This window comes from Trachemys scripta, chromosome 3, assembly GCF_013100865.1.
Source record: "Trachemys scripta elegans isolate TJP31775 chromosome 3, CAS_Tse_1.0, whole genome shotgun sequence".
NCBI classification, from domain to species: domain Eukaryota; kingdom Metazoa; phylum Chordata; order Testudines; family Emydidae; genus Trachemys; species Trachemys scripta.
Window position 1 is genome coordinate 146,482,482 of NC_048300.1, and position 13,982 is coordinate 146,496,463.

Below are 13,982 nucleotides of genomic sequence, written 5' to 3' on the forward strand. Positions count from 1 at the left end.
TATTTGCTTATATATGACATGAATAAATACAGATGTACTGATTCTAGAATGCACATTTATCGTCTTATATGACAGAGCTAAATCATGCGTACAAATCATGCATCAAAGTTATGAAATGGGCTACAAATGCAATAAAAATAAGGTATTTAAAAGTTTAATAAATGGAGGGCAGGGGCACTGAAGACGCTCCTTGTCTGGGGTGCCATTTGGTCTAGGGATGGCCTTGATTGGGAGCTGTCTCTAAATTCACAATCCCTCAACCATTAATGATTACAGCATTCACACTAAGCATGAACTTTTGCTGATGTAAATGGGAGCAGAATTTAGCCCATAATCTTAATCTTAGGGTATGTCTACACTACGAGAGTAGTTCGATTTTACTTAAATCAAATTTGCGGAACCGATATTACAAAGTCGAACATGTGTATCCACACTAAGGACAGTAATTCGACTTTGTGAGTCCACATTAATGGGGCAAGCGTCGACATTGGAAGCGGTGCACTGTGGGCAGCTATCCCACAGTTCCCGCAGTCCCCGCTGCCCATTGGAATTCTGGGTCGAGCCCCCAATGCCTGCTGGGGCAAAAAATGTGTCGAGGGTGGTTTTGGGTAACTCATCATTCAACCGTCACTCCTGCCCTCCCTCCCTGAAAGCGCCGGCGGGAAATCACTTCGCGCACTTTTCTGGTGAGTGACAGCGCGGATGCCACAGCACTGTGAGCATGGAGCCCGCTGCGACCATCGCTGCAGTTATGGCCGTTTTCAACACCTCGCACCTTATCATGCACCTTTTTCAGAGTCAGATGCTGAGAAATCAGGCGAGGAGGCTACGGCAACGCGGTGAGGAGATTAAGTCTGAGAGGGGCACAGACCTCTCACAAAGCACGGGACCCCGCGCCGTGAACATCATGGTGGCAATGGGTCATGTTGATGCTACGGAATGGCGATTCTGGGCCCAGGAAACAAGCATGGACTGGTGGGACCGCATAGTGCTGCAGGTCTGGGATGAATCACAGTGGCTGGGAAACTTTCGCATGCGTAAGGGAACTTTCCTGGAACTTTGTGAGTTGCTGTCCCCTGCCCTGAAACGCAAGGACACCCGGATGCGAGCAGCCCTGACTGTCCAGAAGCGAGTGGCCATAGCCCTCTGGAAGCTTGCAACGCCAGACAGCTACCGGTCAGTCACGAACCACTTTGGCATGGGCAAATCTACCGTGGGGGTTGCTGTCATGAAAGTAGCCAATGCAATCGTTGAGCTACTGCTCTCAAAGGTAGTGACCCTGGGAAACGTGCAGGTCATCATTGATGGCTTCGCCGCGATGGGATTCCCAGACTGCGGTGGGGCAATAGATGGAACTCACATCCCTATCCTGGGACCGGACAACCAGGCCAGCCAGTACATTAACAGAAAGGGCTACTTTTCAATGGTGCTGCAAGCACTGGTGGACCATAGGGGACGTTTTACAAATATCAACATCGGATGGCCGGGCAAGGTTCAGGACGCTCATGTTTTCAGGAACTCTGGTCTGTTTAGACGGCTGCAGGAAGGTATTTACTTCCCGGATCACAAAATAACTGTTGGGGATGTGGAGATGCCTATAGTGATCCTCGGGGACCCTGCCTACCCGCTAATGCCCTGGCTCATGAAGCCCTATACAGGCGCCCTGGACACTGAAAAAGAACTCTTCAACTACCGTCTGAGCAAGTGCAGAATGGTGGTGGAGTGTGCTTTTGGACGTCTCAAGGGGAGATGGAGAAGCTTACTGACTCACTCTGATCTCAGCGAAACCAATATCCCCATTGTTATTGCAGCTTGCTGTGTGCTCCACAATCTCTGTGAGAGCAAGGGGGAGACCTTTATGGCGGGGTGGGAGGTTGAGGCAAATAGCCTGGCTGCTGATTACGCCCAGCCAGACAGCCGTGCGATTAGAAGAGCCCAGCGGGATGCGCTGTGCATCGGGAGGCTTTGAAAGCTAGGTTCCTCAGTGAGCAGGGTAACCTGTGACTATTAAGTTTGTTTAAAGAGAAGCTCAACCTGCCCCCGTTTCTTTACCCACTTAATGTTGACTATCCTCTGCAGTTACATACCCTGTTCAACCCGTTCCTCCCCTTCTAACACACGTTCAAAAATAAAATAAATGGAACTTTGTTAATTAACACTGTTTTCTTTATTATGGATTTCGCGGTAAAGTGTTGAAACTGGGACGCAGACTGTGGTGGGGAGCGGGCGTAGTGATGGAAAGAACGCTTCTAAACTCGAGGAATGACAGGCTCCTGCTCCTAGAGTGGTCCGCAGTGGTGGACAGGTTGTTTCAACGGAGCCTGCCACCCCCCCTTTTCGGGACTCTGTGTGTGGGGGCTATGTGACTTTGTGGCGGGGGAGGACGGTTACAGATCCACTGCTGTGTGGCTCTGTGATCCAGGCTAAGGACCGCTGCATAAGATCTCTAACCGCCCTCCCCCTCCACAAAGTCACATAGCCCCCCCCCCCCCCCACAGAAAATGAAAACCACCTCCCAGACTGACCAGGGTGCCTAGTGACTGCAATGTGTGTGTGACCTGCTGCTGAACCTGCCCCCGTGTCTGTNTCACATAGTCCCCCCCCCCCCCAGAACATGAAAACCACCTCCCAGACTGACCAGGGTGCCTAGTGACTGCAATGTGTGTGTGACCTTCTGCTGAACCTGCCCCCATGTCTGTACCCTGGTAAAGGTGACTGTCCTCTCCAATTACCAGCCCCCTTCCCCCCTTCAAACACACTCTCCTCTAAAAGAACATGACGGAAATAGTAATTAACAGAAACGTATATTTTATTAGCAACTCCACAGTTAGGGGATGAAACTGGGACGGGGGCTTGGGTGAGGCGGGAAGGAAAGGACTTATCAAATTTTTGGGAATGAGAGCCTTCTGGTACTTGAGCAGTCTGCAGGGGTGGAGTGACAGTTTTCACGGCCCCTGCCACCCCTCCTTCTTGGGACTTTGGGTGAGGGGGGTATGGGACTTTGTGGCGGGGGAGGGCAGTTAGAGATAGACTGCAACGGGGCTCTGTCCTCCTGCCTCCGGTCCTGCAGAACATCCACAAGGCGCCGGAGCATGTCCGTTTGCTCCCTCATTAGTGCAAGCAGCATTTGAGTCGCCTGCTGGTCTTCCTGCCGCCACCTCTCCTCCCGTTCGCTGTGTGATTGCTGGTATTGCGACATGTTCTCCCTCCACTGGGTCTGCTGGGCCACCTCGGCTCGGGAGCAGCCCATAAGTTCTGAGAACATGTCGTCCCATGTCCTTTTCTTTCTCCGCCTAATCTGCGCCAGCCTCTGGAAGGGGGATGCCGGGGTAGGTCGGGAGACATTCGCAGCTGTGGGATGGGAAAAAGGGAGTGAATTCCTCACAAAGATACATTTTTGTGAACAATGAACATAGTCTTTCTCTGTGAAGAAGACCATGCACAGCACCTATCACATGTGCACTCAGGACAAGGTTGAATTTTCGGCCTTCGCGTTCAGTGCCTGAGATCAGACAAGCGGGGCAGGACAGCGGAATTCGGGTAGCAGGCTGACATGGTAAGCCGTAGACTTTTGGCTGCTTAAAACTTAATTTATAGCAGTGCCCTCCTTTCACGTTCAAAGCAATGCTCCTAGCGTTGGCCAATTCCTGCTGCCGGCAATCCGGCAAGCATGAACTCTGCCCCTGTCCCACCCCCTCGCAGCTGTCCCTGGGAAAGATCCCTGTATGCTGCCCCTCTCTCGCCTCCACCGCGTGGCTGTAAACCACCGGTTACAGTTATGTAAAGGAACAGGCAAGCAGTCCCAATACTAACATTCCCCTAATTCAAAGCAGGTCACCATGAGAGACATCACTCTGATGAGGATTTCTGACACAGAGAAAGACTGCATGCTGTGTGAAAGCCAGCAAAAACCAGGACCGTATGCTGCCATGCTCTGCGAGGCAATGATCCCAGAGTACTTGATGATAGTCTGGCGTGGAAAAGTTTCCTACCACAGAGGACGCAATAAGGCTGCTCTCCCCAGGAACCTCATGCAAAGGCTTTCCAATTACCTCCAGGAGAGCTTCGTGGAGATGTCCCATGAGGATTTCAGCTCTATCCCCGGACATATAGACCTTATTTTCCAGTAGCTGCACTGGCAGGGACTAAAAAGTAGAGCGCCTAGGGCAAACTAATCATGAAAAACCCATTGTTAATATTCCTGTTCTGTTCAAAATAAATGTTTACATGTTTCAAACACTTACCGACTGATCCTTCCCCTGATTCAGGGTCCGGGTTAACGCCTGGGGAGGGTTGGTAGGGGATCTCCGTGAGGGTGATGAAGAGATCCTGGCTGTCGGGGAAATCAGCGTTGTAAGCGCTGTCGACTGCCTCGTCCTCCTCATCTCCTTCCCCATCTTCCCCTTCCGCTAACATCTCCGAAGAAGCGGCCGTTGACAATATCCCATCCTCAGAGTTCACGGTCAGTGGTGGGGTAGTGGTGGCCGCCGCACTTAGAATAGAATGCAGTGCCTCGTAGAAACGGCATGTCTGGGGCTGGGATCCGGAGCGCACATTTGACTCTGGTCTGCTGGTACCCTTGTCTCAGCTCCTTGATTTTCACGCGGCACTGCATTGCATCCCAGCTGTATCCTCTCTCCGTCATGGCTTTGGAGATCTTCTCGTAGATCTTCGCATTCTGTTTTTTTGATCGCAGCTCTGAAAACACGGACTCATCACCCCACACAGCGATCAGATCCAAGACTTCCCGATCAGTCCATGCTGGGGCCCTCTTTCTATTCAGCGATTGCATGGTCACCTCTGCTGGAGAGCTCTGCATCGTTGCCAATGCTGCTGAGCTCGCCACAATGTCCAAACAGGAAATGAGATTCAAACTGGCCAGACAGGAAAAGGAATTCAAATTTTCCCGGGGCTTTTCCTGTGTGGCTGGTCAGAGCATCCGAGCTCGGACTGCTGTCCAGAGTGTCAACAGAGTGGTGCACTGTGGGATAGCTCCCGGAGCTATTAGCATCGAATTCCATCCACACCTACCCTAATTCGACATGGCCATGTCGAATTTAGCGCTACTCCCGTCGTCGGGGAGGAGTACAGAAATCGAATTAAAGAGACCTCTATTTCGAACTAAATAGCTTCGTTGTGTGGACGAGTGCAGGGTTAATTCGATTTAATGCTGCTAAATTCGACATAACCTCTTAGTGTAGACCAGGCCTTAGAGCATCTCTCAATCCATCACTGGTCCAAATCCATCCACTGATCCTTTTGAGTTTCACTCATTCCTGCTGAAAATCACTGGCAGAGCATGTCTAGCTGACACGTAAATGGACATTCCTGAGATTCAGGACAAAAATGAGGGGAAACTGAAGCCAGCAAACCCATCAATGATAATGATAAAGAAATAAGGATATTACTGAAACCATTAAAAGGCAATCATGAGATGGTTCATAACCTAAACATAAAATAACACATTATTATTGGATTAGTTATTGACTTATTGACATGTTAATTGTTGATATGTCAGTATTTGTTTATTAAATGTAACTTTAATATTTAAGTTCTGAGCTGTAGAAAAGCAGAAAATGTACATTTGTAAAAGAAACTTCCATATTATTCCTCCAGGCTGATAAAATTGAGCAAACTTTTACTTACAGTAAATCAAAGATTTGAACAGTAAAAAGATTAGGAAAACAAACATTGTTCCCATAGCATTTCATTGAAAATGTTGTATTTTCTTATGCAGCCAAAACATATGGCTCAAAAGAAGAGTTTGGGAACTTAAATTCATAACTCTTCTGGACACTAAAAGCCATGGATTTAACAGAGACACTGGTTTTATCGCTCATTACAACAATTTGTAACACACCCTGCTTCCCGTTACCTTCCTGTGTCTTCTGACTTCAGAGGTCTTAATTGCTCACTTCATTTTAAGTAGTATCCTACAATACATCTGAAACCGTTATGCTTAACAATCCGTCCCACCTTGTATTTAGCTTGAACACTCTGGTTATGTTCCCCAGACCTGAGGAAGAACTCTGTGAAGCCCAAAAGTGTGTCCCTTCCGCCACCAAAGTTTATTCAGTAAAAGATATTACCTCACCCACTTTATCTCTCTTTACTGTATTCCCAATAAGTACTTATGAAAAGAAAATCACCTGAGAAGTTTGTTAAATATTATACTTTGTGAAAAAGCCCGATAACATTTTGGAATTTATCCTCATTAAAGTTCTCCCATCCCTGATATTTTATTTTCCTCTTCAGCCAGATGCAGAGGAATCAGAGCAGTTCTGCTATGGGAGAGAGCAGGGCTTCATTCAAGGAAGCAGTAATCACTATATGCTACAGCATTTTGTTCTCTTCCACTTGTCTGGGTTGAATTGCACCTGTTTCCGTTAGACACTGGGAAAGTCAACAGTCACACCAGATATGTCAAATGAGACAGATATAAGCTGAATGTCATCATCAAACTGAACACACTTCTGCTCTTGCTAATTACTCACTAGTAAGATGTATTTCATTCTGTCACTAGATGAAAACAACACAAATTCACATCATGGAACAGCTCTGGTGTTTGGAACTCTGAGGATTGTGCAACAGTCACAGCATAAGCTTGCAAAAGCTCTGCCTGTCTCAACTGATTCTCAGAATGAGTGTCATGGATCAGGGCCTGCAGCAGTTAGTCTCCTGGCAGCCCAGCAAGCACAGCTGACCTGCATCAGGCTATCTGATTGACTATACCACCTGACTGGTCAGGAAGGGCAGCTGGTTGGCTTTTAGCCCAGCAGCAGATCAGCAGCTCTCTCCCTGTTCATTGTGTTCATGTATGCAGCTACAATCCTCACTGTGCCTGGTGCTTCTTGCCTTGTTCCTATCCTGCTCCAGCCCTGCTCCTAATTCTGTTCCTTCTTGTTGCCAGCCTTGCTCCTGTTCAGTCTTTACTACTTCAGCTTGCTCCTGGTTCCAGCTTTCTTTCCCTGACTCTGGTTCTTGTCTCCAGCTATGATGCTTGGCATGGCTACTGGTTCCCAATCCCAGTTCTGATCCTTGAATTGGCTGTTAGTTCCAGGTCACAGCTCTGAAACCTGGTGTGGCTACTGGTTCCCGACTCTGGCACTGACCTTTGGATTAGATCTGCTTCCAGGCTCCTGTGTCAACCACTAGGCCTGACTGCCCACAGCCCAGTCTCTAACAGAGAGTCTGCCACTGTCATCTGATTTCACCACTAACAGATCTCCTGAGGATGAAGACCAAGAAGAGGATATTAGGAATTACTGTTTCAATAGGTGAGGACATCATATCATTGCAAAGTTCTATCAGGCCCTCAGTTGGCAAGGCAGCATTCTGGTCTCCTGTAGCACCCCTTGGAACTCACGAGATTCTATTAACCAGCCAGAGGAGATTATGAAAATAGGTCCTTTTTTCCCAGAGGAGAGGTGTGTGCCAACCTCAAACTGGAGGAATAAATGATTGGTTCATACAAGGGCATAATCTTCACCTCTTCCTCATATCCTAGTCCAAAACAAAACCCATGGTTTGGTCAACAGTTTGATCTGAATTAGATGTTACCGGGGGGTGGGGGGGATGAGAAGGGGCAGGGGGGAAACAAGTATGGCTGTCCTGGTAACCATAAGGGTTTTTTAAAGCCAACCCATAGTAATTTTTATCTGCATGAACACTGTGGTCACCAAGAACAACCAGTCTTAGCTCCTTCAGTGCCACCGAGAGGAATTGATTTTGATCTAAACATCACAAAAGATGCCTGTCCTAGGCTGTAGATATGTTACAATTCATAGCAATACAAACAACAACAAAACAAAGCATCAGTAAATCCCATCCAACAAAAAGCAATGAGTCAGGAAGACAACATAGAAAAATGTCCCCTTCTACCTATCACGTTCCCAAACAGAACCTCATACTTCAGCCCTCCCCAGAGGCATGTTATGGAAGATGAGCTTTGCAGAATGCTCTGAAGATCAACAAATGCAGTCTCCTTTGAACCAAGGAGGGGGAGTTAATTCCAAATTTGAGAGGTCCTCACAGAGTAGCCTCTGGCCTTAGTTCCCATTATAAACCAAGGGAGCCTGATTTGAGCATCTCCATCACTTAAACTGCTGCATTATCACCTGGAGATTCTTCAGGCAGCTAAGCTTCAAACCATTTATTTGGTTAAAATTATAGAAATGCTAAAATGGTTGCCTACTCAAATGCTCTAGGCATCCTTGATATAACTTAAAAATACATTCTAAGTGTAGCAATTTGAGATAGTGCACCACAAATCCCCCTCCAAATAGATTTGAAGTATAGCCCCATTCCCTGTCTAATTTTGAGATATCAAAGGCAGGGATTTAGAAGAGTGAATTACTCATCTGAAAGAAAAGGTCACAGCCTCCGGATTGGATTCAGAAAGACATGAAACTGGGAAAGTTACTATTCTACATCTATCTGGTTGTCTAAAATCAGCTGGGAATCTAGCCAGCCCCTCAAGTTGCAAACTTTAATAACAAATGATTGACATAATCCCTCAATCAGATGGGCCAAAATAATTTCAGCCAAATCCTTTAGTTGCTTCCTGCAACTCAACATAATCACCTCAGTTTTATCTGGACTGAATATTATCCATGCTCTGATCTCACTATGAAAGTCAGTCTCTCTCTCTCTCTCTCTCTCTCACACACACACACACACACACACACACAGTATCCCAGGGTACTATCGTCCAGAATTAAAAAGAGCACACATATTTATCAACATATCTCCATTTCATTCTTGCCAGGATATTTCTTACCAGGAATTTAGAATACCTGTTTAAATGGTTTGTCCACATGTACAACAGATGAGGGAAGCTGAAGGGAAAAAGATAAAAAATGTCAGAAAAATTATTAATTAATTACAGGGTGATGGGAGAGTATTTAATAGAGAATTAGCTATGTTGCTGACTGAGAATTTTTTGAAAGAAATTAAAGTCATCATCCTATAGAATTAAGAATTGAGATTTAAGCCTCTCCCTGGACCCCAGCCCAAAACACTTGACTGAAACATCTTAAATTGGATAGGTTTTGCACATTCAAATTCTTTGGATAAAGTGAAAAAGCAGAAATCTTTTCGAGCTCAGTGTTGGTCTTAAGTTTGCTGCAGTAGGAGTTCTAGTTTTAAGTCTGATCTTTTAGGTCTTAACACTGACAAACACTAGTTTCTTTAATTGCGGAGGTTCTGTATTCATGAAGAAAATGTTCTGCTGGCTTATGAAAATGTGCCTTGTGTTTACCTTTTATAAGCTGGCATTTCTGAGCTTTCAATGACATAACTTCCCTTCACAAAGGAAGAGGAATGCTGAAGTGTTGTTTGGAGCCTCTTCCAAGTGTATTCAAAAATGCATATATTCTTTAGAGAAAATAGACAGGAATCCAGTACCTCTGTTTATATTCAGCGATGACAAAGTTAACCAATAAAGGAAACATTTGGCTTCACTTTTCTCTGTGCGCTGCTGCTTTATCTGTCCTCCCTTTTCTGAGTTTGATATTTGGGAAAATACATTTTTATTTCTTAGTTTCTTTAACTGGAAAAAATTGTTATTTATTTTTTTAAAATAGACCAGCAATGGCATGTCCATGCATTGTTATTATTGTTGTAGGGGAATGGGATAAAAAAACCTTCTTAGGGGAAGGACCATAGCTGTCTACCATTAACTGTGGAGATATGTGGACAAATCTGGATGGCACAAGAGAGTGAAAAAATGGTTCCAGGGAAAGGAATGGAGCTGGGAGGAGGTTGGGATTGGTCTGTGTAAACAGTGCAATGTTGGTGGGAGAGCTTCTCCCGCCGACATAGCTATTGCCTTTGAGGAGGTGGATTAACTACCTACTCCAATGCGGAAGCTCTCTCCTGTCGTCTTAGAGTGTCTTCATTAAAGTTGTACAGTGTCACAGCTGCATTGGTGCAGCTGCGCTGATGCAGTGGTTTAAGCGTAGACTTGCTCTGAAAGCTTTTGTGTCTGCTGGCCAAAGAAGCTATGGCTGTAAACTAATTAACTGCTGAACGTTGTATATTCTTTGTAAATAAGGAAAACTGCATCAAAGAAAATACCAGAATCCATCGATTTCTGCATCCCCAGTGCCCTTAAATTGACTAGCCACTTGTGTCAAAAGAGGCAACACTGGAAATACTGCCCTGAACAACTGTTCTATTTCTTTTCTCCAAAACACAACGCGACTTGAAAGAAAAGCCTATCTTCTTCTGAGGCAGCTTATCTACACAGATGTCTAGTTGATGAAACATTTACAGCACCAACAATTTCTGGTAGCTAGAAATATAGTGTATTCACTAAATCAGAATGAATATCTGGTTATGCCTTGAGAATTAAATTTTTCATCCTTACCTGTTCATCATAATTCTATTTTGCAAGCCAAATCGGTTGTGTCCTGCAGTCATAATAAGAACATAACCAAAATGGTTTTGCTTCTATGGATGATTCATGAGCTTAGTCTATCTTTAAATTCAATTTGTGCATGATAAATGATATGAAATATACATTGATCTAGGATTAACCTTTACATTCTTGTTATTTTCTACTAGACTAAAATGAAAGTGGAAGGAAAACATTTACTGTGGTCACAGCCTTCCACAAGACAAAGACATATCTCAAAAAACATGACATTGCATGTGACCCTATGTGACAGGGTGTTCTACTCACCTCTTGGCAGCACTTCCACCTGGCCATTCTGGGTATTAGCTCTGTGAGGCAGAAGCCCCTTCTCTTCTCTCTTTGTCTGCAGCCCCCCTCTCGCTCCAGGAGCTGCCGTGGCCTCTTCGTGACTCAGCCCTCCAGCCAGGTCACCAAATGGGTTCCCTTTCTGGGGTAGTTTTTTCAAGTTTCTTTTGTCCAAGTGGTGTTGTGCAGTCCTCACGCCCACTGCCATGACTACATCACTACAGCAGTGACTCTGGCAGTCTTCGTATTCACTGTCCTTAACAATATCACTCTGTAGTGGTTTATAGGGGAACCCAGGCTTTACTCTACTCTGGTTTCCAGTCCTGTAGTGTACTGAACAGTTAAGGTCTTCATCTACACCACCTTACAGCTCTCATCCCTGGACTCCTTCCTACTGTGCTTCTTCTCCCCTTCCTTCTCCCTTACCTCAAGGAGTGGGAGCGTAGGCTTCTTCTCTACTGCCTTCCCCCACTATTTCCAGCCTCCTAGCTTTATGGACGTCCCGCCTGCACCCTCAGAGGTGAGCTTCCTTCCTGTTATCCCTCCAGCCTATGTCTCCCCCATTTGCAGCCTAATTGGCTGATTGGCCTAATTCAGCCCTCTGAGGGCCAGTGTGGGGAGTATGCCCTATCACAGCCTGCTTGCACGTGGGAATGTGGAGAGGGTCAAGAAGTCTTCACCATTCTCCTATTCCAGTGTCATCCACATTGGTGGTGCCGAGTGCAGGCAGCAGCCAACGGGTGGCATGAAGTGAGGGTGGGGCCGTGGTCCCATCTCTACCCTCACATTGATTAGCAAACCTGGCTAGGTCCAGGGAGTAGAGCATGCTGCACAATTTCAAAGTAAAATTCTGACAGTGTCATACCTCCCTTCCGCCCATTCTCTACAGTGAAGATTTTGACCCTCATTGTGTAAATAAATGAAAACAGACCTTTCAGTTTGTACTTAACATTCATATTCAACAAAAGTTGTGACAGAGCTATATTAGGGAAAGAAAGAAAGGCTTCTGGGTACTGATATGCACATGAAGATACACACTCTTCCATTCTGTTTCTAAGATTTTAACATCTCCGACCAAGACTCACGCAACAAATCAATTTATAAACTGGAATGTGGCTTAGCCTGGTCAGGTTGGCAACATGGTACAACAACTTGGCTAGGTTTAATGAATCTAATCTTTAAACTCTTCTATGTTCTAACTAAGCAGAAGGAAATGAGTGGTCTATGTTCTAGGAAAATCACAGACCAAAATGCAATGGACATTTATATAAAAGCAAACATTTTGGTTTCCACCCAGAATTTTCATACAGAGTATGAGAATTAGGTTCAACTCGCTACAATAATGCTACTTGCAACTAATTCGCCACATACATTGGGCAGAAAAGTGTAACCCTTAAGCTTCATCAATTATCCTAAGTATTTAAGAACATTCCTAACTCTGGGTAAACCTTCTACTCTTAGAAATATCGTAAAAGCATTTCAGGAAACAATCAAGTTGGTTTGGGCATGACATATTTAGATTAGCATTCATAGTGATGAAAAACATCCTGCTCTAGAATGGGTTTTATCATTACAGGTCTAGCTTCATTTACCAGGACCTAAAGACATTCATTTTGCATTTTCTCATGAGCATACTGGGTCAGCTCCTGGTGTGAAAGAAGTTAATGGCAAAACTCCCACTGATTTTAATGGGACAATGATTTGGTTAGCTGAGCAGATTCATGCTGCTGAATCAGACTAACATAATATGACGATGACAACATGTCCCTGACATTTTTTATATTAATTAACAGGTTCTTGAAAGGTGAATTTTTTAGTATTTATGAGTCACAGACATTAATCCAGTATTATGTCAAAGACCACTTGCTAATTGTTTTACTCTTTCACTGATGCTTTTTAGCGAACTCTTAATCCGGCAGTTTTCAACACATTGGTAGTGCATTTGAAATATTTTAAAGTCTGCAATGCCTTGTAAGCTTCAGCTTCCATTTTGCAAAGTAAAGATGAAATTACATTGAAAGATTCACCTAAATATGGTGTAATAACCACCATCTTGGTCATAAGGAGAGCCAATTCTAGGGGAGGGCAAGCAAGGTGGTCGCCCTGAGTGCCATCTTCCAGTGGGTACGGTACCATTGTGCCATTGTGTTTGGGTGGCATTTTCCCCCCTCCATTGACTGGCTGGTGGGGGGTTGTAGTTGTTATTTTATGTTTTAGTTGGTTTGTCTTTGGTGTTCATCTGGCTGCCTGGGGAAGGAGGGCGAAAACGTTTTATGCCCTGGCTGACAAAACAGCGAGGATCCCTCCTGATTATGCACAGGGCTTGAATTGGGGACCTCCAACAAGTCCCTACAATTTGAGGTAAAGGAGAAAATCTTTTAGCTGAAAATGACAACAAACTCATTTCTTCTTTGGTTCAGGCACAGAGTGGGAACACCTGATCCTAACAGCTGGGAACATTGGGGTACAACGGAACATTCATAGAATCATAGAATCATAGAATATCAGAGTTGGAAGGGACCTCAAGAGGTCATCTAGTCCAACCCCCTGCTCAAAGCAGGACCAATTCCCAGCTAAATCATCCCAGCCAGGGCTTTGTCAAGCCGGGCCTTAAAAACCTCCAAGGAAGGAGACTCCACCACCTCCCTAGGTAACGCATTCCAGTGTTTCACCACCCTCCTAGTGAAATAGTTTTTCCTGATATCCAACCTGGACCTCCCCCACTGCAACTTGAGACCATTGCTCCTTGTTCTGTCATCTGCCACCACTGAGAACAACCGAGCTCCATCCTCTTTGGAACCCCCCTTCAGGTAGTTGAAGGCTGCTATCAAATCCCCCCTCATTCTTCTCTTCTGGAGACTAAACAATCCCAGTTCTCTCAGCCTCTCCTCATAAGTCATGTGCTCCAGACCCCTAATCATTTTTGTTGCCCTCCGCTGGACTCTTTCCAATTTTTCCACATCCTTCTTGTAGTGTGGGGCCCAAAACTGGACACAGTATTCCAGATGAGGCCTCACCAATGTCGAATAAAGGGGAACGATCACGTTCCTCGATCTGCTGGCAATGCCCCTACTTATACAGCCCAAAATGCCGTTAGCCTTCTTGGCAACAAGAGCACACTGTTGACTCATATCCAGCTTCTCGTCCACTGTGACCCCTAGGTCCTTTTCTGCAGAACTGCTACCTAGCCATTCGGTCCCTAGTCTGTAGCAGTGCATGGGATTCTTCCGTCCTAAGTGCAGAACACTTGTCCTTGTTGAACCTCATCAGGTTTTTTTCT